The sequence below is a fragment of the Scyliorhinus canicula genome, chromosome 2, assembly GCF_902713615.1.
Source record: "Scyliorhinus canicula chromosome 2, sScyCan1.1, whole genome shotgun sequence".
In the NCBI taxonomy this organism is placed as follows: Eukaryota; Metazoa; Chordata; class Chondrichthyes; order Carcharhiniformes; family Scyliorhinidae; genus Scyliorhinus; species Scyliorhinus canicula.
This window is the reverse complement of record NC_052147.1, coordinates 126,016,185-126,043,382: the sequence shown is the minus strand read 5'-3', so window position 1 is coordinate 126,043,382 and position 27,198 is coordinate 126,016,185.

Sequence of the window (27,198 nt, the reverse complement as noted above, 5' to 3'; positions counted from 1 at the left end):
TCTCTCCCTCCCGCACATTCCCCTCTACCCTCTATCACTTATCGAAGATTTTTTTTGCAGGCCTCTCAGGTGGCCTGCAAATTTACCTGAGCCTAACTGCAAATAAATGTAGCTATTGAGTCTCAACTGACAAGGGCCTGTTTCGGCATCGAGGGCTTCAGTCCGGGACAACGTGAGCACCAGCTCTCTTCCAATGATCTGTGGGTCAGATCTTGAGTGGGCTATTGGGTGTGCAATGATACCTGGACGAAAGTTTGATAACAGGTTTGAATGATGTAGAGTATGTACAGAAACTGAGAAGAATATAAGACCTTGGGTTAGATTCTCCAAAAATGGGGCTATGTCCCCAAACCGGTGTAAAAACGCTGGCGTTTTAGCCACACTTTCCTTAAAAACATTTACAGCTATTCACCTACCTGGAAGGTGCTGGCAGTGCCCCGGAGTGCTTCCCACAGCTTCAGCTGCGGATACAGGCCCCCGCACTTCCGGTTGCGAGTCCGGGCATGCGTCGAACGCAATGGCGGACTCAGCTGGCAGGCCTGGACCAACAAAGATCCCAACGATCTGCCACATGCCGCTCAATCTAACCAGCCCGATCGCTGCCATGGCCGCCCATAAGGCCCCCCCCCCACCCCCGGTACCTGATCCCCCACCCCCCACCAGGGCAGCTGCGGACTGAGTCTGCAGCCGCCGCACGAGAGTCCCAACCAGCCAGACGTGGTGAGTACAGTGCCGTCAGGAATTCGGCCAGTCGGGCCAGGAGCACTGTTGGGAGGGCCTCTGGCAATGGCCCCTCAGCCGCGCCGCATAATTCGCGCATGAGCGATTCTCCGGGGAGCAGCGGCAGGCCCAATCCTGTTGTAAAAGTGGAATCTCCACCCCCACGCCAAATGCGATTTCGGCGTGGGGCTGCAGAGAATGCAGCTCCATAAGTATTAGAATCAGGAGTAGGCCATTTGGCACCTTGTGACTGTTCCATCATTCAATCGAGTCATGCCTGATCGCCATTCCTCATGTCCACTTTCCTGCCCTTTCCCCATAACCCTTGATTCCCTTACTAATCAAGAATCTATGTTTCTCAGCCTTAAACATACACAAGGACTCTTTCCCCACAGCTCTCTGTGGCAAGTTCCAAAGACTCACAACCCTTGGAGAGAAGAAATTCCTCCACATCTCAGTCTTAAATTGGTACCGCTTTATACTGAGACTATGCCCTCTGGACCGAGACTCCTCCATGAGGGGAAACATCCTCTCAGCATTTACCCTGTCAAACCCCTTAAGAATCCTATAGGTTTCAATGAGATCATCTCTTATTCTTCTAAATTCCAATCAGTAGAGTGCCAATCTTTTTAACGTTTGCTCAGAAAACAATCCCTCCATACCGAGGATCATCTTAATGAACCTTCCCTGAACTGCCTCCAATGAAATAATGTCTTAAATAAGGGGACCACAACTGTTCACAGTGCTGCAGATGTGGTTTCACCAGTACCTTGTACAGTTGCAGCAAGACATCCCTACTCTAATACTCCAACCCCCTTGAAATAAGGGCCAACATTCTATTAGCCTTCCGGGATTCCTCTGATGCACTGCGTCAAATTGATAGCTTCCAGTTCGCGGACCCTAACCGCATTCTATTCACCATGGATGTGCAATCCCTCTACACCTCCATCACACACCAGGATGGCCTGAGAGCCCTTCGCTTCTTTCTCGAAAAGAGCCCCGGACAATTCCCATCCACCACCACTCTCCTCCGCCTAGTTGAACTCGTTCTGTCTCGCAACAATTTCTCCTTTAACTCGTCCTACTTTCTCCATATCAAAGGTGCAGCAATGGGTACCCACATGGATTCTAGCTATGCTCGCCATTTCCGGCAATAGGCTATCTACTAATATCCACTACAAGCCCACTGATTTCCACAGCTATCTGGATAACAGCTCTTCGCACCCAACAACCTGTAAGGACTCCATCCCTTTCTCTCAACTCCTTCGCCTCCGTCGCATTTGTTCCGATGATGCCACTTTCCAAAATGGTGCTTTGAAAATGTGTTCCTTCTTCCTCAACCGTGATTTCCCACTGACAGTTGTTGACAGGGCCCTCAACAATGAGGGCAGCACGGTGGCACAATGGTTAGCATTGCTGCCTACGGCGCTGAGGACCTGGGTTCGAATCCCGGCCCTGGGTCACTGTCTGTGAGGAGTTTGCACATTCTCCCCGTGTCTGCGTGGGTTTCGCCCCCACAACCCAAAGATGTGCAGGTTAGGTGGATTGGCCACATTAAATTGCCCCTTAATTGGATAAAATAATTGGGTACTCTAAATTTATTTTAAAAAAACAAAAACCAATGTGTGGTCCGTCTCCCGCGCCATGACCCTCGCCCCCTCCCCTCCCTCCCAGAACAAGGATAGAGTCCCCCTCGTTCTCACATTTCATACCACCAGCCTCCGAAGGCAAAGCATATTCCTCTGCCATTTTCGCCAACTCCAGCATGATGCCACCACCAAACACATCTTCCCTTCACTCCCTCTGTCAGCATTCTGCAGAGACCGTTCCCTCCAAGATAATCTCGTCCACTCCTCCACCATACCCAGTACCTCTCCCATCACTCATGACACCTTCCCATGCAATCGCAGAAGGTGTAACACCAGCCCCTTTACCTCTTCCATGCTTGACATCCCAGGCCCAAAACACTCATTCCATGTTAAGCAGCATTTCACTTGCATCTCTTCCAATTTGGTCTATTGCCTTCGCTGCTCCCAATGTGGTCTCCTCTATATCAGAGAGACCAAACGCAGACTGGGTGATCGCTTTGTTGAGCAACTTCGGTCTGTGCGCATTCAGGACCCTCACCTTCCCGTTGTTTGCCATTTTAACAAAAGACCCTGGTCCCATGCCCACATGTCTGTCCTTGGCCTGTTGCAATGCTCTAGTGAAGCTCAACGCAAACTGGAGGAACAACACCTCATCTTCTGGTTAGGCACGCTACAGCCTTCTGGTCTCAACATCGAATTCAACAACTTTAGATGATTAGCTCTACCCCACCTCGACCCATTTGTTTTCATCCCATTTCATTTTAACTGTCTTTTACCATTTCTTTCTTTCTTGACTTAATATATATTTAAACCTCCCCCCCCCCCCCCATCTTATCCACCTTTCCTTGCCCTTTCTACTCTGCTTCCCCTTCCCCTCCCCCCACATTGACAGTTCACCCTCTGAAGTTAGTTTCTCTGCTGTTTGACCTTTCACATCTTTTGTTCTCTCTGGGGACTGCCATTCACACTCTTTCCCCTTGGTTTCTGTGGCTATTAGCACCCGGTTTCCCTGGGTTTCAGTGGCTATGACTCATCTTTCATTCTCACTCCACAGTATAAATATTCCCCACATTCTCTGACTGTTAGCTTTGACAAAGACAACAACACCAAACTGTACCGCTGTAATTGTTTCTCCGGCACCCAAATGTATATTTATATTTACCTCCCCAGTCCCCCCCCCACTTATGTGTTGTAAATAATTTTGCCAGTTGCTGCTCAGTTGCTGACAGAGGGAATGAAGGGAAGATGTGTTTGGTGGTGGCATCACGCTGGAGTTGCTGCTGTTGAGCTGGTGCTCAATACCCTTCCAGTTATTCTATTTTATTTTTTATTTTACTTTTTATTATTACTTTTTTTTGGTATGTTTGGTTGTGCCCTTCTCTCTTATATATATTTCTTATTCTGTGTACATAATGGTAAATATACTTTGTTCAAAAACCCAATAAAAAACATTTATTTATTTATTTATTTTTTTTAATTTAGATTACCCAATTATTTTTTCCAATTAAGGGGCAATTTAGCGTGGCCAATCCACCTACTCTACACATTTTTGTGTTGTGGGGGCGAAACCCACGCAGACACGGGGAGAATGTGCAAACTCCACACGGACAGTGACCCAGAGCCGGGATCGAACCTGGGACCTCAGCGCCGTGAGGCGGTTGTGCTAACCACTAGGCCACCGTGCTGCCCTATAAAAAACATTTATAAAGCTTTGACAAAGAGTCATTGGACTTGAAACGTTAGCTCTTTTCTTTCCCTACAGGAGCTGCCAGACCTGCTGAGATTTTCCAGCATTTTCTCGTTGTTTTCAGATTCCAGCATCTGCAGTAATTTTCTTTTATTCTATTAGCCTTTCTGATTACCTGATGCATCTGTGCTAGCTTTCTGTGTTTCGTGCACAAGTTGCAAATCCTTTTATGTTGCAACATTCTGCAATTTTCCTCCATTTAAATAATACTCCGTTCTTCCAAAAAGAACAACTTCACATTTTCCCACATTTTACTCAATTTGCCAACTTGTTGCCCACTTACTTAACCTATCAATATCTCTTTGCAAACGGTTTGCACCCCTCTCGCAACTTGCCTTTCCGCCTATATTTGTGTCGTCTGCAAATTTGGTTACTTTCTTCCTTCAAGTCATTAATATATACTGTATTGGAAATAGTTTCAGTCCCAGCACTGATCTCTGTGGAACTGCACTGACTGCAGGTCACCAACCTAAAAAATAACCCATTACCACTACTCACTATTTCCTTCCCATTAGCCAATTCTCTATCCATGCTAATGTACTACATACAATACCATGGGCTCTTATATTATGATTTAACCTTTTGATTAGGAACCTTGTCGAACACCTTCTGGAAGTCCAAATACAACACTGGTTGAGATTTCCTTGAAAGACTCAAATAAATTAGTCAGACACAATTTCCCTTTCATGAAGTCATGCTGACTGCTTGATTTGATAATGATGTTCCAAATGTACTGCTATTACTTCCTTCATAATTGATTCCAACAATAGATGTTAGGCAAATCAGCCTATAGTTAACCACCTTTTTCCTCCCTCTCTTTATGAATGGAGGTGTCACATTGGCAGTTTCCCAATCCTCCGGTACTTCTCCAGAATGCAAGGGATTTTGGAAAATTACAACCAATGCATCCGCTATCTCTGTACCTACTTATTTTATGATCCTAGGATGCAAGCCATCAGAGCCAGGGAACCTACCAGCCTTTTGCCCCATTAGTTTGTTGAATACTACTTCTCCAGTGGTGTTGTGATATTTAATTCCTCCCCCCCGTATTCTTTAGTAGTCATGGGATTTTGAAATATATTCCACCGTAAAGACTGATGCAAAATATCTGTTTATCTCGTCTGTCATTCCTTGATTCCCCATAACTATCTCCCCTGATTCATTTTCCATTTTAAACGATTCTGAATTTATCCCAATCTCTGAGCCTATCACTGACTTTTACCTCTTTCTATGCTTTTTCTTTCAACTTAATACTCTCCTTAACTTCCTTGGTTAGCCATGGTTGGTTTATTCCTCTCTTAGAATCATTCCTCCTCATTGGGATATACTTTTATTAAGAGTCACAAATTACCTCCTTAAATGTCTACCACTGCTTGTTTACCATTTTTCCTGCTACTCTATTCACCCAGTTCACTTTAGCTAACTCTATCCTCATTTTATTGCAATTCCTTTTATTTAAGTTAAACACTGACCCAAGTTCTCACTCTCAAACTGAATATTAAATTCTGTCATGTTATGATCACTACTTCCCAGGGGATCTTTTACTCTGAGGTCATTGATTAAACCTGCCTCATTACTGATTACCAGATCCAAGTGAGCCTGTTCCCTGGTTGGCTCCAAGAGATATTGCTCAAGGAAACTATCCCTAATGCACTCTATGAATTTGTTGTCATCGCTACCCATACCAACTTCATTAACCCAATCAAGATGAAGATTAAAGTCACCCATAATTATTGCTCGACTCTTTTTACAAGCTCCTATTATTTATTGATTTACAGCCTTTCCTACAGTGTGGCTACTGTTTGGAGTCTATGCATTACTTCTAACAATGTCTTCTATCCCTTCCTGTCTTCTACCTCCACCCAAGCTAATCTTGCAAGGGTCAAGAAAGAGAAGTGCAATTTAAAAAAATCTTCTATTCACTCGTGTTAGAAACTGCCTGGATCCTATTGGTTGGGAACAATTGGCTATCACATGATCTTTCGGATAATGAGCTCCCCCAATGATGGAGGGGGGGGGGGGGCAATCACTAGTTGTTGTATCTGTATAAATAGTACCGGCTAGTGAAGGAAGCAGTGGTGGACTACTGCTGCTATGTACAGATTGTTGCAAATAAAGTTACTTTCTGTTTGACTCTGCAAACTCGTGCTGAATTCTTCGTGGCTCTCACAAAACTATCTTGGACACATCATCAACCAAGACAGTCTTCACAAAGAACCAAAGTGGATGTTGGAGATCCTGGATGCTCCATGACCACAGAACGTATCTCAGCGAAGTTAATTTCTAGGATTATTGAATTACGATGGAAAATTTATATTGCACTCAGCAACAAGTCTGAACCTTTGCACACATGAAAGATTGCTTACCAAAATGTCAAAATAATGCGACAGAAATCGGAGTTATTGGCTCATTATAACCCAAAAATGAAGCTGCAGCTTGCTTGCGATGCATTCCCCTCATGGGTTGGAGCAGTTATCTTGCATATAATGCCTTCAGGTGAAGAGCATTTGCTTCCAGGGCATTGACTAGTATAGCCATCTTAGATGGCCACTTGCAAAGGACCATCGGAATTATGGCCAACCCAGGACTCAGATAGATACAGAGCTCCTGTGTATTTGAAACACAGGTAGCTACACCTGATCGAAACACTGCTCGTTTTCATTTTCATGGCCTGTTCTCCAGAACAATAGGACTCCAGTCAAGAAACCGGTACAGCAACAGACTGATTGGCGCCACTTCCTTTACTCAAAGAGCCCAACTACCAAGATCAATGACCGCGAAGGACCCACCCAGCTACCAAGGCACCCGCCCCTTTATTGGCCAAAATTAAAGGCAGTGATCGAAGCCTGACGAATTGTTGGGTCCAAGATTAAGGATCGCCCCTAAGAGCGCAAAATCCCAGAGGGATAAAAGGGGACACAGCCATGTGTTCTGCCTCTTTTGGACCCGGCCTGTGCCAGCCTCCTTTGAATTCGGCCTGTGCCAGCCCAACTGCAGCATAACGACCAGACAGCCAAGTTCAAGACCAACGATCGATACCTGACGGATGAGCCCAGCATAGACAGAGCCACTTCTTCAAACCAGCCACGTGAGATCAAGATAAAGGCCTTATCCACTTGCACAGTGCCAGTTGCCTGAAGTTAAGTATAGGTTATTGTAGTTGATAGGTGTAGTTTAACTTGTAGTATATTGTGCTTGCATGTCGAAGTAACCCTTGTGTGTAAATAAACCGTCTTTGAACTTGAACTGACTAACTGGTTGTGTGGCCATTTGACCGATATACGGGAAAGCCTTGTGGTTCAGTAAGAGAAACAGAAACACCCACAGTATTTGCAAAGCTGTTGGGACATAACATCGTATCATAAAAAGAGCCTCAGTATCATATTGGCGACTCTAAAGAACAACATTATTGGTGACGCTGGTGGGATAGTATTCTATTAAATTAGCAACACTAGCAATTAGTCAAACTATGCTCAAATTGAGAAAGAAGCTCTCTATTATTTTTGGTATTCAAAGGTTCCACCATTATTTATTTGGCCATCAATTTATTCTATTGACCCACCATGATCTCTTAACAATAATTTTTGGACCGCATAAGGGGATTTCCTCGCTTGCTGCTGGTCAATTACAATATTGACCGTTAATCTTGTCAGCACACGATTATTTCATCAAATATTGTAGGTCTGAACAGCACATAAATGCAAACACTTTGTCTAGACTGTCGCTGCAAGATCAACAAGAACAAAATGATAAGCATGAATCTGCTGAACACTTCAACGACACATTCTATGTCTCATGTGGAAATGTTCCGGTAACGTCTTCTCGGGTGCAAAAATTTACCCAAACAGATCCGGTGATGGGGAAGGTGTTGGACATGATTCAAAAATGGCCTGGACTTGCAAAATTCCACCAACTGTTCTGGCTTGAGACAATTCACACCTCTTTAACCTGTGATTATCCCTCTCTCTGGATCTGTAATGATTTGATTACCTGCAAATGCTCGCATTCCAAGCATTGTCCGGCATCTCTGACTTTGTCTATATAAATGTTTCTGGATCATACCTCTCCATTCACCTGAGGAAGGAGCTGCACTCCGAAAGCCCGTGTTTGAAACAAACCTGTTGGACTTTAACCTGGTGTTGTAAGACTTCTTACTGTGCTCACCCCAGTCCAACGCCGGCATCTCCACATCATGATTCAAAAAGGCACTCTAATGCAAGGACACAAAAATAATCCAGACCTTAACCCTATCTTACCAGGTATCTTGAGTTGATAGTACAAAATAGAGTATTGTTGTGGGGTATTAGAGTCTCATTCTGTCATGTCTGCAAAGTAGAATCCTGGAACAGCTGCATGAGGGCCATCCCAGTGTATTTAGAATGAAGGAGTTTTTTTTAGAACAGTATGGTGCAGTACAGGCCCTTTGGACCTTAATGTTGCACCGACCTGTGAAACCAATCTATAGCCCATCTACACTATTCCATTATCATCCATATGTTTATCCAATGACCATTTAAATGCCCTTAATGTTGGCGAGTCCACTACTGTTGCAGGCAGGGCATTCCACACCCCTACTACTCTCTGAGTAAAGAACCTACCTCTGACATCTGTCCTACATCTATCTCCCCTCAATTTAAAGCTATGTCCCTTCATGCTAGCCATCACCATCCGAGGAAAAAGGCTCTCACTGTCCACCCTATCTAATCCTCTGATCATCTTGTATGCCTCTATTAAGTCACTTCTTAACCTTCTTCTCTCTAACGAAAACAGCCTCAAATCCCTCAGCCTTTCCTCATAAGATCTTCCCTCCATACCAGGCAACATCCTGATAAAGCTCCTCTGCACCCTTGAAAAAATGAAAATGAAAATCGCTTATTGTCACGAGTAGGCTTCAAATGAAGTTACTGTGAAAAGCCCCTAGTCGCCTCATTCCAGCGCCTATTCGGGGAGGCTGTTACGGGAATCGAACCGTGCCGCTGGCCTGCTTGGTCTGCTTTCAAAGCCAGCGATTTAGCCCTGTGCACATCCTTCCTATAATGCGGCAACCAGAACTGCACGCAATACTTCAAATGCGGCCACAGCAGAGTTTTGTACAGCTGCAACATGACCTCATGGCGCCGAAACTCAATCCGTCTAGCAATAAAAGCTAACACACCGTATGCCTTCTTAACAACCCTATCAACCTGGGTGGCAACTTTCAGTTAACTATGTACATGGACACCGAGATTTCTCTGCTCATCCACACTACCAAGAACCTTACCATTAGCCCAGTACTCTGTATTCCTGTTATTCCTTCCAAAATGAATCACCTCACACTTGAAATGAAAATTGCTTATTGTCACAAGTAGGCTTCAAATGAAGTTACTGTGAAGAGCCTCTCGTCGCGACATTCCGGGTGCCTGTTCTGGGAGGTTGGTACGGGAATTGAACCGTGCTGCTGGCCTGACTTGGTCTGCCTTAAAAGCCAGCAATTTAGCCCTGTGCTAAACAGAATGACGCTTTTCTGCATTAAACTCCATTTGCCACTTCTCAGCCCAGCTCTGCAACTTATCTATGTCCCTCTGTAAACTGCAACATCCTTCCACACTGGACACAACTCCACTGACTTTAGTGCCATCCGCAAATTTACTCACCTATCCTTCTACGCCCTCCTCCAGGTCATTTATAAAAATAACAAACAGCAGTGGCCCCAAGACAGATCCTTGCGGTACACCACTAGTAACTGAACTCCAGGCGAGAACTGAGTTGGCAAGAAACTACTCCTGGTGGCCCGGGTTGGATGCCCAAATACAGGCGAAGGTGGAGTTATGCTAATCCTGTGCTACGTTGAAAAATGTACCTCCACTACAACCTTTGCATCTATGGGAATGGCCCACTAGGCTATGGCAAAGAATCCTTGTCAATTATGTGGGACCAGTCAAAGGACACATGTTTTTGGTCATGGTTGACATGCATTTGAAGTGGCTGGGGGTTGCCATCATGAAAGCTATGGAACAGACCATAGAAAGGCTTGACGAGATATTTGCAAGAACCAGGCGACCTAAAGAACTCGTGAGCAGTAACGGTAGTCAGTTCACATCAGCTGAATTCGAGGACTACCTGAAGGGGTGTGGCATCCACTGTACCAAATCTGCCCCCTATCACTCAGCTGCCAACAATTTAGCTGAATGTTTTGCACAATTGCTCAAGCATGCAGTGAAAGTTTTGAGTGACAAAGGCTCTCTACCTAAACGTGTCAATAGCTTTCGAATGAAATATAGAAGCACTGCGCATTCGATAGCACAACACACACCAGCTCACACAGTTTGACCTTTTGACTCCTCCTTCAACTTCAGAGACAGTCAGGTAACAACATCAGGCGCAAATGGCCAGAAGGGAACAACATTCCAAAAGCAGAGTCTTTGACCATGGGGAACGTGTTCTTGCGAGAAATTACACCTCAGACAAAAAATGGCCCACAACAATTGTATTCTCCAAGACAGGTCCAATTTCATATACTGCACAATCTGACGATGAATGAATTTGGCATCGGTGTGCTGTCCAATTATTGTCTGCTTGTTGTGAGAATATCGGTAGCGCAGTGGTTAGCACTGTCCCAGGTTCGATTCCCGGCTTGGCTCACTGTCTGTGCGGAGTCTGCATGTTCTCCCTGTGTCTGTGTGGGTTTCCTACGGGTGCTCCGGTTTCCTCCTACAAGTCCTGAAAGACGTGCTGTTAGGTAATTTGGACATTCCGAATTCTCCCTCCGTGTACAACAGGCGCCAGAATGTGGCGACTAGGGGCTTTTCACAGTAACTTTATTGCAATGTTAATGTCAGCCTACTTGTGACAATAAAGATTATTATTATTACAGGATCTGAACCAGTTGTTTTCACCACAGAGTGTGGACAGTGACATGCCCCGACTTCAGGACTACAACTGCCCGACAGAACTGTTACGACAGAATCATCCACACAATCAGAGACAGTTCCTGAGTTGGCCTCCAGATGTAACACTGACCAGTGTACAGGAAGACACTCCTCGTACCCCAAGAACCAAATTCTTGAACGTCGTGTTCTGCCAAAATGAGACAGATGTCCACCCATGGGACTGTCTCACTAATGAAATATGTATCCATAACATAACAATGTTAGTTATGAGATGATGTGTTGAATCTGTGTTAAAGTGTTTGGTTAAGTAAAAATGCCGAAGACGCTAAAGGTGTAAAGAGGGAGGATTGTGATGTATCAGAGTAACACCATTAGCTGGTGTAATGTCACATATAACGCAATGACATCAGAGCGTTTCACAGGCTTTTGTGGAGTCTACCATTGTACCCTGTTTGAGCAGCATCTTGTAAATAAACCCTTTGCACGATGTTATATAAACTCGACGTGTGCCGCCTCTGATTTTTTCACTTTGCGGCTACAACAAAGAATATAACACAATCACAGACTGTTTCTTTCCTTCATTTACTGCTGACAGGTTCAGAGGGCCTATTAGCAGCAAGTGTGGGAGAGGAATGACTTGTGATTGGACAAGCAGCTCCTTGCAGAATCTTCCACTCCAACTTACCTGTTTGACTGACATTTTGAAAACTGGCTCTGGGGTCCACATAGAGGGACTATGGAGGCTGGATATGGCCCGTGGGACATAGGTTGAACAAGCTTAAAGTAGATAATTGGAGCAATGAAGTGAAAACATTTTTGGTTTGCTGCAGACTGAGAGATTGTTCTTGGTCATGTTAATATGGAAGATGCAAAACAATGACCTCATTGAGGAAATAAAGGCATCTCTCTGAGTCTCTGTGGTGTAACTCTTGGTGATAGATCATGTGGCAGATTACAGAGATGAATAGATTTTGATAGGTCAATACCTCTCTCTTAGCTCAGGCTTTAAGAAAAGACAGAAATTGAGGAAGGAAAATGTATTTACACTGCATATGTATAACAAATAGTAACTTCCTACAATGGGAATTTGCTGATTCTGGCTGATTGTTCAATATTGTGTTGGTTTTAAATGTGATATCCTCAGGCACATAGTCCAGAGATGTTCTGAGAAGTTGCCTCTTCCTTTCAATGCTAAATCATCTGCATTACTTGAGGAAATTGTGATCTTGGCAGCTCTGCTATTGTGTCTAAGAGGAGCAGTCTGATGTGGTAGAGTACTTACTAATCACTATGACAAAGAACAAAGAATAGTACGGCACAGGAACAGGCCCTTTGGCCCTCCAAGCCTGTGCCGACCATGCTGCCCGTCTAAACTAAAATCTTCTACACTTTCGGGGTCCGTATCCCTCCATTCCGATCCAATTCATGTATTTGTCAAGATGCCCCTTAAACGTCACTATTGTCCCTGCTTCCACCACCTCCTCCGGCAGTGAGCTCCAGGCACCCACTACCCTCTGTGTAAAAAAACTTGCCTCGTGCATCTCCTCTAAACCTTGCCCCTCGCACCTTAAACCTTTGCCCCCTAGTAATTGATCCCTCTACCCTGGGAAAAAGTCTCTGACTATCCATCTTGTCTGGCCCCTCATAATTTCGTAGACCTCTATCAGGTCGCCACTCAACCTCCGCCGTTCCAGTGATAACAAACCGAGTTTAATCAACCTCTCCTCATAGCTAATGCCCTCCATGCTAGGCAACATCCTGGTAAATCTCTTCTGCACCCTCTCTAAAGCCTCCACACCCTTCTGGTAGTGTGGCAACCAGAATTGAACACTATACTCCAAATGTAGCCTAACTAAGGTTCTGTAAAGCTGCAGCATGACTTGCCAATTTTTATACTCAATGCCGCGGCCAATGAAGGCAAGCATGCCATATGCCTTCTTGACTACCTTCTCCGCCTGTTGCCCCTTTTACATGGACATGCATGGTGTAGTGTTAACATAAAGTTTGGTTTTTATACTCCAGTGCAGATTTAACAATCTCAAATCATATGATAATGATGCTTGCAGACAGTGGTTCAATCAGATAATATTCCATAACAGCATGACACCTCTCCAATTTAGGATGTTGTAGTGTGTTGATTATAGGCAAGGTTTTATTATAGACATATTGATGGGAATTTCCATTCCCTCCCGCCCTGAGACCGGAAATCCCCAGCCAAGGTCAACAGACCTTTCAATGGTGTCCCGCCTTTTATGAAGACACAGGGGGTCCACACCAAGTTGTAACAAATGAAATATAAGTTTATTTCCAAGGTCTAAGGTACACTGCTCCCAGCAGTACCCAAACGGGTCTGAGAAAGCCGGTCCCAAACTAGCCAACTTTACATACAATTTATCCCCCACCCCCTTAGTGGGAAAGCCCGGAATACCAAGGGACACAGGAAATACAATCATTCCCACCCCATAGGCCCATTCAGGTGCAGGTTATGACACCGCCCACGCTGATTCCCACAGCAGGAAGGACCAGAAAATGGTGTCACGTTCGTTCTATAAGAGGCAAATCTATACGTACAATCTTGGACCTTTTGCACTGACAGCTTCCATGAGTTTTGATCTCACTTTTATTTCAACATTTAACATGGTAAAAATACATCTCAATATTTATTTATTTCTTTTAAATTTAAAAAAATAAATCTAGAGGACACAATTCATGTTTTCCAATACGGGGCAATTTAGCATGGCCAATCCGCCTACCCTTCACATCTTTGGGTTGTGGGAGCGAAACCCACGCAAACACGGAGAGAATGCGCAAACACCGCACGGACAGTGACCCAGGGCCTTGATCGAACCTGGGACTTTGGTGCCATGAGGCAGCGGTGCTAACCACTGTGCCATTGTGTCGCCCTATCTCAATATTTATAATATAATTTTGCTAAGCCAATTGCCATGGTGACATTGTGGGTTCTGACCACCAGTTGGCTCTGAAGCTTAAATCCATGAACTGTATTTCCAACTCCATCCACCATGTTTCCCTGATATAAGAGAATGCCACAGAGTAATTTTACCATTTGCATTTTCAAATTTTTCAATTTCTTTTGAACTTTTCAACCCTTGTTAAATAAGTTTTATGCTTTGCAAGTAATTGCCCTGGTCACCTCTCCAGTCTCAAGTTTCTTTTTAAGGGCTCCACCTGGCCCATCACACAGCCTCAGAATTGACTCCTACGACAATAGGCTGGCCACCTGGCTACAAAATCTTGCCTACTCTGTAGCTCCTGATGCTGGCTGTATTATATTGTTGGCCCGATCTGCTGCCAGTCGCACAATTGCCCGAGCCATTTAAGAGTCAACCACATTGCTGTGGATCTGGAGTCACATGTAGGCCAGACCAGGTAAGGATGGCAGATTTCCTTCATTAAAGGAAAGGGTGTAGGTTAGGTTGATATTAGATTAGGATAAATGCCGAAGGGCCTGTACTGTGTTGTACTGTTCTATGTTCTAAAGAACATTAGTGAACCAGATAGGCTTTTACAACAATTGACAATGGTTTTAGGTCATCATTAGACTTTTCATTCCAGATTTTTAAAATTGAATTATAATTTCACCATCTGCTGTGGTGGGAATTGAACCCAGATCATTGCCCTGGGTATCTGGAATACTAGTTCAGTGAAAATAGCCCTGCACCACTGCACTAACTTTTGGGTAGGTTAATGGTGGAGCATGTTACCTGACAATGGGGGAGAGGGGGGGGGATTTTCTGGCCGTGTTCGCCAGTGGGATCTTCCGGTCCTGACAATGGCGAGCCCGTGCTATGGGTTTCCTGGCGGCATGGTTGGATTCAGTGGGAAATCCCATTGACAGTGGCGGGACCAGAGGATCCCACTGCCGGCCAACAACGGTGGGCCACCTCACGCCACCGCGAAACACGCCATGGGGGTACAGAACATCCCCCCCCCCCCCCCCAATATGGAGTGAGGGTATCATATGACCGGCAGCATTGACTTTCAATGATATCTTCGTTCGCATTGAATTTGGTGTTTCCAATTTATTCTTAGGATAGTATCTGCCTTCTAGTTATATATAAATAAAAATATCCTAATTACTATCGATCAACAAAACATAGATAACAATATGGGGCTTTCAGAGTTTAACCCATTTGCTTGTTGAAATGTAAATATTCAAATTAAGTTGAGGAAAAACAATGTGTGTTTATGACTGATGATTGTTAGTTATTGTCCTGTTTACATTTCCTCACAAAGCTGGGTGATAATTAATAATTTGTCAGCGTAACACAGGTGACATTGCAAAGCTGTGTGTATCAAAATTATTCTTTTAGAAAATGAACTCAAATTATGATGTGGAATGATACTCCAAAGTCAATATTTGACCCATTCCCAACACAGGCAGGACAGGAGCACATTTTAAATTAAGCAATTTGACTGAGAGATACCCTCCCCAACCACCCATTCCTGCGGGAATTTTAGTGACCGCTATTTTAATCATTCACCATTTTTAAATGCCTGAGTGGTCCTGCTGGATGCATCATACATACATGTTCATCAGGATCTTATGAGATAATTACAGCCCCATTACAATTTTAGCTGGGTATGTTAGAAGACCTGCTGAGTAAATCCTCACTGAATTGGCTGTTCTCACTGATTGGCTGAATTGTAATATAAAGGGGCAATAAGTTTCAGTTACTCAGAGTGGTTTGTGTTCTACGTGGGCTGGCAGATTGCTTGCGTCTGTTATTATTTTGTCTAACTTACTCTCATTAACGGCCTGCCGTTGGGGCTTCTGCCTCTTTCAAGGTGGAGATCCTGCCTCCAAGTGTTGCCAACCCTCAGATTGGCTCTTCAGTCCCAGTTGTGTCACTTGAAGTGGTGGCCACTGCTGGTACTGCAGCACATACAGAGCAGATATAATGGAGGAGATCCCAGCGTGCAAATAAGTTTGTTGAGCTCATCTAGGTCATTGCTCATTACCCTTGAGAAGGTATGCCTGGATGTGTGACCAGATGTGTCCACACAATTCTGGAACTGAAAATAATGCTGAAAATAGGAACCTTCAACAAACAAAGTTTCACATTTTCATCCTTGTTTTCAAGTACCTTCATGAACTCACCCCTCTCTATTTCTGTAACTTCCTCAATAGTTGCTACTCTCCGAATCTCTGAACTCTTCTAATTCCAGTACCTCAAATATTCTTGAAATCAATCACTGCACCATTGATGGCATGCAGTCAGCTGCCTCAGTTGTGCGCTCAGGGATTCCAATCCGTCCCCACCCCCAGCACATCTCGACTGATGTATTTTGTAAGATGCGCCTTAAAACTTGCTTCTTTGGCTCAGGCTTTGATGACCTATCTTATATCGCCTTTTGTGACTCAGTGTCAAATTTAGTTTGCTAACTGCTCAGCATGGGGCATTTTATTATATTATAGGCAATTTATAAGGTTACAGTTTTATAGTTGCTGACGTTACGCTTCTGGAGTTAAATCAACAAAAAATGTGGAGTTTATCAGCTCAGACCGCAAATTAACTTCACAATAAGACCACCCTCCTGTGTAGGACAGGTCTATCACAAGGCATCACTGAATGAATCAGAATTGATCAATCATTAACACTGCCTTGCAGCACTCGGGATCTCCTGACTTCAGGGGTCTGATTGCCAAAACTGCCATGGAGATTTGGCCGAGTCCCAAAGTTCCATCGTCAGGTATGCTATTTTAGAGTTGCGAAAATCCCACTTACTTACCTCCCAAGAAAGATAGCCATTAAACCAAAGAGAAGCACGTGGTTGAACATTCAATCAGTAGATAATAGATATTGGGAATAAAACAGATATTGGTAATCTTATGTGCAACACAACCCACCATAAGATGGTCACACCAAGGACACACCCACTCCATTGGCTGATGGTTCCACAAGATGTAGATGTGGGATTTTAATAACAATTGTTTGCCTCTCTGCACCCCAATCATGGGATGCACTGGATACAAGAATTTAAATAATCAGATTAGAAAGAGCCAACAATTATCAATATGAAACTAATAATTTGGACTATCATACATCCTGAGACACTCGAAAACTGTTCAGTCATTTTCAAATGCAAAATTATCAACCTACTTCAAGTGTGGATTGACACATATAATACTGTAAAACATTTTTTTTTATATTTCAGAATTAGAGAGCACATTTGATAGATTTATATTCATGTCTTAACAAGCCAAAATAAATTTTAGGTTTGAAGTTTGACTATTATGCCTTTTGTAGAATTACAGTTATTTACACTTTAATAATGTGGAATGCCAGAGTAAAGTGACATGTATCGAAGAAACCTAATTTCATAGTATATCTTTCCCTCAAGCATTTTGTCTGCTTGCCAGTCCTGCTGTAATAAAGAACATAATAGTTCATGTGTAATTTTAAGGTGTGGGAAATGGTGATTATCAGTTGTGCTATATAACGTGTGGTTTCAGTTCTATGAATACTAGATCTTCACAAATATAATACAAAGAAGAAAGCAATATTTAGTTTCACAGTTAAAAACAAAACAATAAAAGTGTACACTATTCACATATATCTAGATTAAATCTACTAAAGCAGTGACTAATTAATCTTTCTACCCAAGTTGTCAAGATTCCGTCATTATATTTTGAATAAAGCTTTAAATAGTTGCGTTCAACTGTAAGTCCAAAGCATATCATGAGTGAGGGAAAATATATCAGAAGATAAGATTTTAAATACTGTAAACAGATGAAAATAGGACCTGCCAACTGTGATTCAGTTCTGTTTGTTTGAATAGAGTGGTATAAGTTAGACTACATGCCAAAGGCATATGCGCAGATTGAGGACAGTATAATTACTCTGGCTTCAAGGTTTATGATGTTATTTTTAAAGATTATTCTTTATACATACAATAACAGCTCATTGTTTGTAAGAAGGGAAGATTTTTGCACCCGTTTACAGACGCAATTGTGTAGAAGGCCCAATTTTGCAGATGAGTATCCTATACACAATGTTGCCGAATAAATATCTGGCCTGAATTTGGGCCAGGTCATTTTTTAATTGGCTTGAGTTGTTACCAAAACTGACGTTGCAACCCTTGCGCATGCTGACAAGTAGCCTAATAGACCCTTGAGGGAATTGGGCTAACCCGATCAAAGCTGGTTTTGGACGTGTTCCATTCAGCAACAGCACCAATCGTGGATGCAGCCACTCACTGGCAGCCATGCAAAAAGTTCCGTTTTTTAAAAGATTGATGTGGAGCAAAAAGGAGTAAAAATGAAGCCTAAGTTCCAAGGCCCAGTGCTGAGAGGGCATCAACAACCCCCCAGCCCGCCCCTCACCGATTCAGGGTTGGGGTGTGTGTACCGGACATTGTCCGTAATCAAATTTCTATCCCTACCAGTCAAACTCATCCGGACTTCCAGCTCAAACATTCCTGCTTTTCTGTAACTGAAAAGGTCATGCTAGGTTGAGAACATTTTGCTACAGCAACAGCAAATATTTTAAGAGCCAACAGGCTGATTAAGGAATGACTTTAAGGACTGTTGCCTCAAAAGATGTCAGATTGAATTCAAAGACAGGGTGATTTGCATTTATTTAGCACCTTACAGAAGGTGTCTAGACATGTCTTAAGGACGTCATTTACATATTTTAAAAGTGACTGTTTTAATGTAAGAAATGCAACAGTTTACACACAGCAAGGACTCAGAAACAGCAATATGGTAACGACCATGTAATCTGTATTAGTGATGTTGGTTGAGGAATAAATATTGGCTGGGATACCATGGAAAACTCACTGCTCTTTTTCCAAGTGGGTCATGGGATCAGAGCCACAGTTTAACACCTAATTTGAAAGATAGTATATCAAACTGTGCAACACGCCCCCAGTGCTGCTTTGGAACATCAGCCTAGATTTTGATTTCAAAGGTTGGATGTTTAGGGTATGGCAGAGGGTGGAAATGGGGGAGAGCAAGGAATGAAAGTACCACCATCAGTTCTCGACCACTTTTCCTGCTGCTGTTAAGTTTCAACGGTCCGTGGGGAGTTGGGGCATGGGAGGGTAGCCCTGAGAACATGTCCAATTCATTGGTGATAACAATTCAAGTCTTAAAGAGGTCATTGAGGGACATTGTGAGATTTTGCTGGAGGTTCACAAATTACACCCTGGTTCAGGGACAGATCAAATACTTGGAGGCGGATAGACAGCGGGGAGCCAGTCATGGCTGCCCCAACAAATTAGGTGGACCACAAAAAGGAGAGGATCGTGAGAGGAAAGATTGTACATTGGCACACAGATGCCATCCAGTCAGCAGAGACTGTGGAGAGACTGGTCAGTAGCATTCAGGCATTGCAGGAGTCATCAAATTTGCATGACAGTGACATTAGAGGAAGGGGACATGCTTCGAGAGACAATGGGGACACTATCTGAATGCAAGAACGGCAGCTATTGGCAATGCGAACGTGACATTCAGATTTGGGTCCAGTGACGACAAGAAGGGCAGAGCCCTAGGAATCAGAGGATAAAGGAGAGTGTCAAGTGGCAGGAAGACCATGGAGGCCATGCCCTTAGCCTAGATTGTATGATGAACGAGAACCTGTGCCACAGAAGACTGTACTCTCCAGGCTGATGGTCACAGAGGTTTGTGGCCTTGTTGAGGAAGATCTCACACTTCACAGCACTACTCACCATGTCATAGCAGGAGCTCAAGTTACTACAGCTTTCAACATCTACACCTCTGATTCAATAAGGACATGAGGAGTCTACACCAAGTAAAAATAAGAACAGTTTTATTTACTTCTTTTAAACTTACCCAATTCTTTTTTTTCCCAATTTAGAGGCAATTTAGTGTGGTCAATCTGCCTACCCTGCACATATTTGTGTTGTGGGGGTGAGACCCACGCAGACACACAGAAAATGTTGAAACTCCGCATGGACCGTGACCCAGAGCGGGGATCCAACCCTTGGCACCGCCTGGATTGTCCTCTCAGCCAAAGCATTTGATGTCGGATGGGGTGGTGTAGACGAGGCAATTCCAGTTGCTCTTCACAAAAGCACCAAACTCTTCACTCGTAAAAGAGGCCCCATTATCGGTCTCGTGTACCTCCAGAATTCCATGTGCGGAGAAAGAAATGCGCAATCGGTCGATGGTTGCCTGGGATGTGATCATCACCATCTTTGAGTGGGTTTCCTCCAGGACGAGAAACATCGAATTCAAGGAGGGACCGGTGAAATCAGCAAGTATGCGGACCCAAGGGTGACCCATGGAGGACGGGTGGAATTGTGAGACTAGCTAAGATGAAAAAGGAAGCATAAATAAGATCGAGGCAACTCAAAACTGATGAAGCTTTGGAGGAATATCGGGAAAGTAGGACAAATCTCAAACGCGCAATAAAGAGGGCTAGAAGGGATCATGAAATATCTTTGGCAAACAGGGTTAAGGAAAATCCCAAGCCTTTTATTCGTATATAAGGAGCAAGAGGGTAACTAGAGAAAGGATTGGCCCACTCAAAGACAAAAGAGGGAATTTATGCGTGGAGTCAGAGGAAATGAGTGAGATTCTTAATGAGTACTTTGCATCCGTATTCACCAAGGAGAGGGACATGACGGATGTTGAGGCTAGGGATGGATGTTTAAATACTCTAGGTCATGTCGGCATAAGGAAGGGGGAGGTTTTGGATATTCTAAAAGGCATTAAGGTGGACAAGTCCCCAGGACTGGATGTGATCTATCCCAGGTTACTGAGAGAAATGAGGGACGAAATAGCTGGGGCCTTAACAGATATCTTTGCAGCATCCTTGAGCACGGGTGAGGTCCTGGAGGACTGGAGAATTGCTAATGTTGTCCCTTTGTTTAAGAAGGGTAGCAGGGATAATCCAGGGAATTATAGACCTGTGAGCTTGACGTCAGTAGTAGGCAAACTATTGGAGAAGATACTGAGGGATAGGATCTATTCATATTTGGAAGAAAATAGACTTATCAGTGATCGGCAGCATGGTTTTGTACAGGGAAGGTAATGTCTTACAAACCTAATAGAATTCTTTGAGGATGGACTTCAGTAAGGCGTTTGATAAAGTTTCCCATGGCAGGTTGATGGAAAAAGTGAAGTCATATGGGGTTCAGTGTGTACTAGCTAGATGGATAAAGAACTGGCAGGGCAACAGGAGACAAAGAGTAGTGGTGGAAGGGAGTGTCTCAAAATGGAGAAAGGTGACTAGTGGTGTTCCACAGGGATCCGTGCTTGGACCACTGTTGTTTGTGATATACATAAATGATCTGGACAAAGGTATAGGTGGTCTGATGAGCAAGTTTGCAGATGATACTAAGATTGGTGGAGTTGCAGATAGCGAGGAGGACTGTCAGAGAATACTGCAAAATATAGATAGATTGGAGAGTTGGGCAGAGAAATGGCAGATGGAGTTCAATCCAGGCAAATGCGAGGTGATGCATTCTGGAAGATCTAATTCAAGAGCGGACTATATGGTCAATGGAAGAGTCCTGGGGAAAATTGATGTACAGAGAGATCTGGGAGTTTAGGTCCATTGTACCCTGAAGGTGGCAATGCAGGTCGATAGAGTGGTCAAGAAGGCATACAGCATGCTTGCCTTCATCGGACGGGGTATTGAGTACAAGATTCGGCAGGTCATGTTACAGTTGTATAGGACTTTGGTTCGGCCACATTTGGAATACTACGTGCAGTTCTGGTCGCCACATTACCAGAAGGATGTGGATGCTTTAGAGAGGGTGCAGAGGAGGTTCACCAGGATGTTGCCTGGTATGGAGGGTGCTAGCTATGAAGAAAGGTTGAGTAGATTAGGATTGTTTTCGTTGGAAAGACGGAGGTTGAGGGGAGACCTGATTGAGGTCTACAAAATTATGGACAGGGTGGATAGCAACAAGCTTTTTCCAAGAGTGGGGGTGTCAATTACAAGGGGTCACAATTTCAAGGTGAGAGGGAGAAAGTTTAAGGGAAATGTGCATGGAAAGTTTTTTACCCAGAGATGGTGGGTGCCTGGAATGCTTTGCCAGCGGAGGTGGCAGAGGCGGACATGATAGCATCATTTAAGATGCACCTGGACAGATATATGAACAGGCGGGGAACAGAGGGAAGTAGATCCTTGGAAAATAGGCAACAGGTTTAGATAAAGGATCTGGATCGCCGCAGGCTGGGAGGGCCGAAGGGCCTGTTCCTGTGCTGAAATTTTCTTTGTTCTTGTTCAGCCACCCCCCAAGGGTGCAGAGGTGCTGTTTGGGGAGCCTCTGGTGCTCTTGGCAGATGGAGCATTGCTGGGACAAAGTCCCGATGCCCGCATCCAACCCTGACCAAGACCTAGCTTCTCGCCAACTACACCTTGGGGTGGAGGTGCAACCAAAGCAAATTCCTGGGGCTCCCCACCACCTGACGCTGCCAGTCCTTGAGATCTGCTCTTGTCTTGAACAGGGTCAAGACCAGGGTCTTCCTTTTGGACACTCCGGGATGTCGTGTGAAGGTCCTGCAGCACGGCAGCCTGTCCCTTCATCGTCCTCCATGATCAACTCTGACAATTCTGAGGAGAAAGCATTCAACTCCGTTGGTAACTGCCAATATTGCCCACTGTGTAGTACCAGATGATGCACCTTGGTAAGTACAGGGTAGTTTGCATACAGTCATGAACACACGAGGCAATGACAGGCTAGGAGTCCATGAAGTTCAGGACTCAACCTGCAGCATGCATAATCTGGGTCCCTGGGTGGTGTTCGAAAGAGTATTCATAAGCATTTATAATTCAGAGCCCAGCGCTGAATCCTTGCAGAGGCGATTGGCGGAATCGCCTTACCTTCATGGAAGGGGCCTTGTGATCAGTGACATTAAACAAATGGCGGCCAGACACGTATTGATGGAATCGCTTGACACAGAATGCTTCCACCAGACCTTTTTTGATCAGGACATATTTTATTTCGCCCGCAGCCAACGCCCAAGATACAAAAGCGATTGGAAGGTCATGATAGTTGTCAAATCATTGGGACAAAAATTCCCCTATGCTATACGGCAAAGTATATCATATGACGTACAATGCATTTGAGGAGTTGAAATGTGTCAATATCCCTGAAGAAGACAACCGCTGCTTCACTTTGTCAAACGCCATATCATGGGCCATGCCAAGCCAATGGTTGCCGCTTTTTCAAAAGCAAGTGGAGGGGGGGGGGGGGGGGGGGGGGGGGGGAGGGGAGGGGATAGTAGCCAAATTCAGAATGATAATTCACTAATGCAAGGAAAGAACAAAGTCCCGTGGTGTCTCGCGGAACGAGTCCATTTTGAAGCGCACTGGTCAAATGCTGCCTTAACTTTCCAAACACCGAAGTTCGGTCTCAACCTTCTCCACTACAGTGTAAGGAACCTGGCGAGCATGAAAATATCGGGGCTGGGCCTCCGGATCCACTTGGATTTTAGCCACGGGCCCTTTAATGGTACCTAAACAAGCTGGAAAACCTCTGGAAATTTGCTCAGTACCGGGGCAACATGGTGGTACAGTGGTTAGCACTGCTACCTCAAGCTCCAGGGACCCGGATTCAATTCCAACCTCGGGTGGCTGCCTGCGTGGAGTTTGCACATTCTTCCCGTGTCTGTGTGGGTCTCACCCCAACAACCCAAAAGATGTGCAGGGTAGGTGGATTGACCATGCTAAATTGCTCCTTAATTAGAAAAAAATTAGAGAAAAAGTTCCAAACTCACAAAACTCGGCTATCTTCCATAACCGAGACACAAACTCAGTGACGGACTCAGTCATATTGAAAAATATCTTTGAAGATTATCGATGGAGTATGGTTGAAGTGTTGCGCCACAAATGTAATGAGCTGGTCAAATATCCGGCACTACCGGGTACGTGAGACTGCGGATCACCCCGAACGTAGGCGGTCCATAGGTCAGCAACAGTATGACCGTCTGTTGCACATTCTCCATGATATTGTTGGCCCAGGAGAAATAATGCATTCGTTCGGCGTATTGGTTCCAGTCTTCAACACCGGCGTCAAATGTACCTAACCCCCCCCCAAACAGAGGAGATGGCGAATCAAAGAAATCCAAACCTGAGTCCAAATAATTGGGGAGGTGGCTCAACTGAGTAGGTCGCAGTGTTGACAGCAAACCAGTTTATTCCTCTTCGCAGTTCAATAAGGACATGGGGAGTCCACACCAAGTAAAAATAAGAACAACGTTTTATTTGCAACTGATATATTTACACTTCCTGGTAGACCGCTGGATTCCTGCCTGATCGGTCTTACTGGCCAATCCAATTTACACTGGGTAATTGGGATACCCCACCCCTAGTGAGGAAGCTCGTACTGTGCAAGGAGTACAGGAAAGACAAGTATTCCCACGTAGGTCCTATGTGAGATATTACATCAGGCTCCTTCCTTGGATCAGCTGTGGATCTGAGCAGCATCTCACAAACAGCCACACAGCATTGTGTATCACAGGTCACTGATGCTCTATTGGTGAGAGATGCACAGTATATTCAATTCCAGACAGATGGGGCCTCGCAGGTACTGAGGGCAGTGAGTTTCACCTCCATCACTGGTTCCCCCAGGTGTACAGCATTATTAATTGCACCCATGTGACCATCAACTGACTGAGGTGCCCAATGAAGCAGATAGGCTATGTGTGTTTCACGTACCTTGAAGCCACAAGTGAATTGAGGTCCACCTTATGCATGTCACTTTATTCAAACAGTTTTGACGCTGATGTGATTTCCTGTTGGGGTAATGCAAGATTGAAAGGTCTGATGAGATTTACATTTAGATTTATTGTCACGTGTACTGAGGTACAGTGAAAAGTATTGTTCTGTGTGCAGTCCACACAGATTGTTCCATACGTGAAAAATGAAAAATGAAAATTGCTTATTGTCACGAATAGGCTTCAAAGAAGTTACTGTGAAAAGCCCCTAGTCGCCACATTCCGGCGACTGTCCGGGGAGGCTGTTCCGGGAATCGAACCGTGCTGCTGGCCTGCTTGGCCTGCTTTAAAAGCCAGCGATTTAGTCTGGTGAGCTAAACCAGCCCCAATACTGGTTACGTGTAAAACATAGGACATACGATAACTACACAATGTACATAGACATACAGAGTATAGTGCTACAACAGATGCATAGAGAGATCAGTTGGGCGGGATTCTCCGACCCCCCGCCGGGTCGGAGAATCGCCCGGGGCCGGCGTCAATCCCGCCCCCGCCGTGTCCCGAATTCTCCGCCACCTGAGATTCGGCAGGGGCGGGAATCGCACCGCGCCGGTTGGCGGGCCCCCCCGTTGTGATTCTCCAGCCCGCGATGGGCCGAAGTCCCGCCGCTGACAAGCCTCTCCCGCTGACGTGGATTAAACCACCTACCTTACCGGGGGATTGGCTGTGCGGCAGGCACCGGGGACCGGGGGGGGGGGGGGGGGGTTTGACCCCGGGGGGTGCCCCCACGGTGGCCTGGCCCGCGATCGGCGAGCAGGCCTGTGCCGTGGGGGCACTCTTTTCCTTCCGCCTTCGCCATGGTCTTCACCATGGCGGAGGCGGAAGAGACCCCCTCCCCTGCGCATGCACCGGGATGACGTCAGCAGCCGCAGACGCTCCGGCGCATGCACAGTCTTACGCCGGCTGGCGAAGTCCTTTCGGCCCCGGCTGGCGTGGCGCCAAAGGCCGTTCACTCCAGCCGGCGGAGTGGGAACCACTCCGGCGCGGGCCTAGCACCTCAATGTGAAGTCTCCGCACCTTTGGGGCTGCCCGACGCCGGAGTGGTTCACGCCACTCCAACACACCGGGGACCCCCACCCGCCAGGTAGCGGAGAATCCCGGCCCATAAGAGGGCCATTCAGGAATCTGACAACAGCAAGGAAGAAGCAGGTTTTGAATCTGTTAGTGCTTGTTCTCAAGGTTTTGTGTCTCCTGCAAGCAGCTGTTTCGGTAAGCAGCTATTTTACTGTGCATTCATGAGATGCAAATGATATCCACGCCACCAGGCAGCAGGAGAACTGACTCGCCATGAATACACCATCGGGAGAATCTCAAACTGTTCCCATTGGATTCTCCACTCCCGCCTGTCACCAAACCCACCATGGTCCCTAAAAGGTCCAGTGTGAGTCTCTAACAATCACACTCCACAAAACAGCATCAGTGCTACATGGCTTTAACTGTAGTTCGGAACATTTGTCTTCATGAAAATGTTTATAAATATATTCTGATTTGCAGATTCAGTTATGTTCTCTTGGGATCTAATTTTGTTTTCTGTTTGCCTAGCACTAAAATTGTGAACTGGATAACTGATCTATGCAGACGTGCAACATGACACATTGCAATGTATGGTAAGACACAACATTATCTTACAACCAAGATATGAACAGCAGTCTTTAACAATAGACTTTAGAATTATTTCAACAAACATACAATGCACTGATTCAATTTTCAGACGTGGCTGGGCTATTCACTTTGATCGCCAGTCTGTGCCAAAGTAACTGTTCAGAACCAGCGCAGGGACATTACAATTGACCACTGATTTGAGAAGAAGAGTTATCCATTGCTCCTGCTCCTGATAATCAGCACCGCTCCCCCCCCCCCCCCCCCCCACCCCCCGACAGCGAGGACAGGATGATGCCCATAATTCCACTGTGAATAGCGTGCCAATCATCAAGGTTTGGACGCTTGATAAGGTAATGGACAGTGCACTACATCCTTGAAACCATACCCCCAACAAGAAGTTGATGCCTTAAAAAGAGGAGAGGGGAAATAGGCATAAAAAAGTGACATTTTGTCCTTTGGATTTAAAAAAGATCAACATTTTGGATCTAACAACTGTAAACTGCAAAAGAATGCCTGGGAAAGATTTCAAGAATTGCCCTGATGACTGAATTATCATAGAATTTACAGTGCAGAAGGAGGCCATTCGGCCCATCGAGTCTGCACCGGCTCTTGGAAAGAGCACCCTACCCAAGGTCAACACCTCCACCCTATCCCCATAACCCAGTAACCCCACCCAACACTAAGGGCAATTTTGGACACTCAGGGCAATTTAGCATGGCCAGTCCATCTAACCTGCACATCTTTGGTCTGTGGGAGGAAACCGGAGCACCCGGTGGAAACCCACGCACACACGGGGAGGATGCGCAGACTCCGCACAGACAGTGACCCAAGCCAGAATCGAACCTGGGACCCTAGAGCTGTGAAGCAATTGCGCTATCCACAATGCTACCGTGCTGTTTGTGTACAGTGAGGATATGAATAGTTCTATGTATATTTGCCTGTGTGACCGATTCA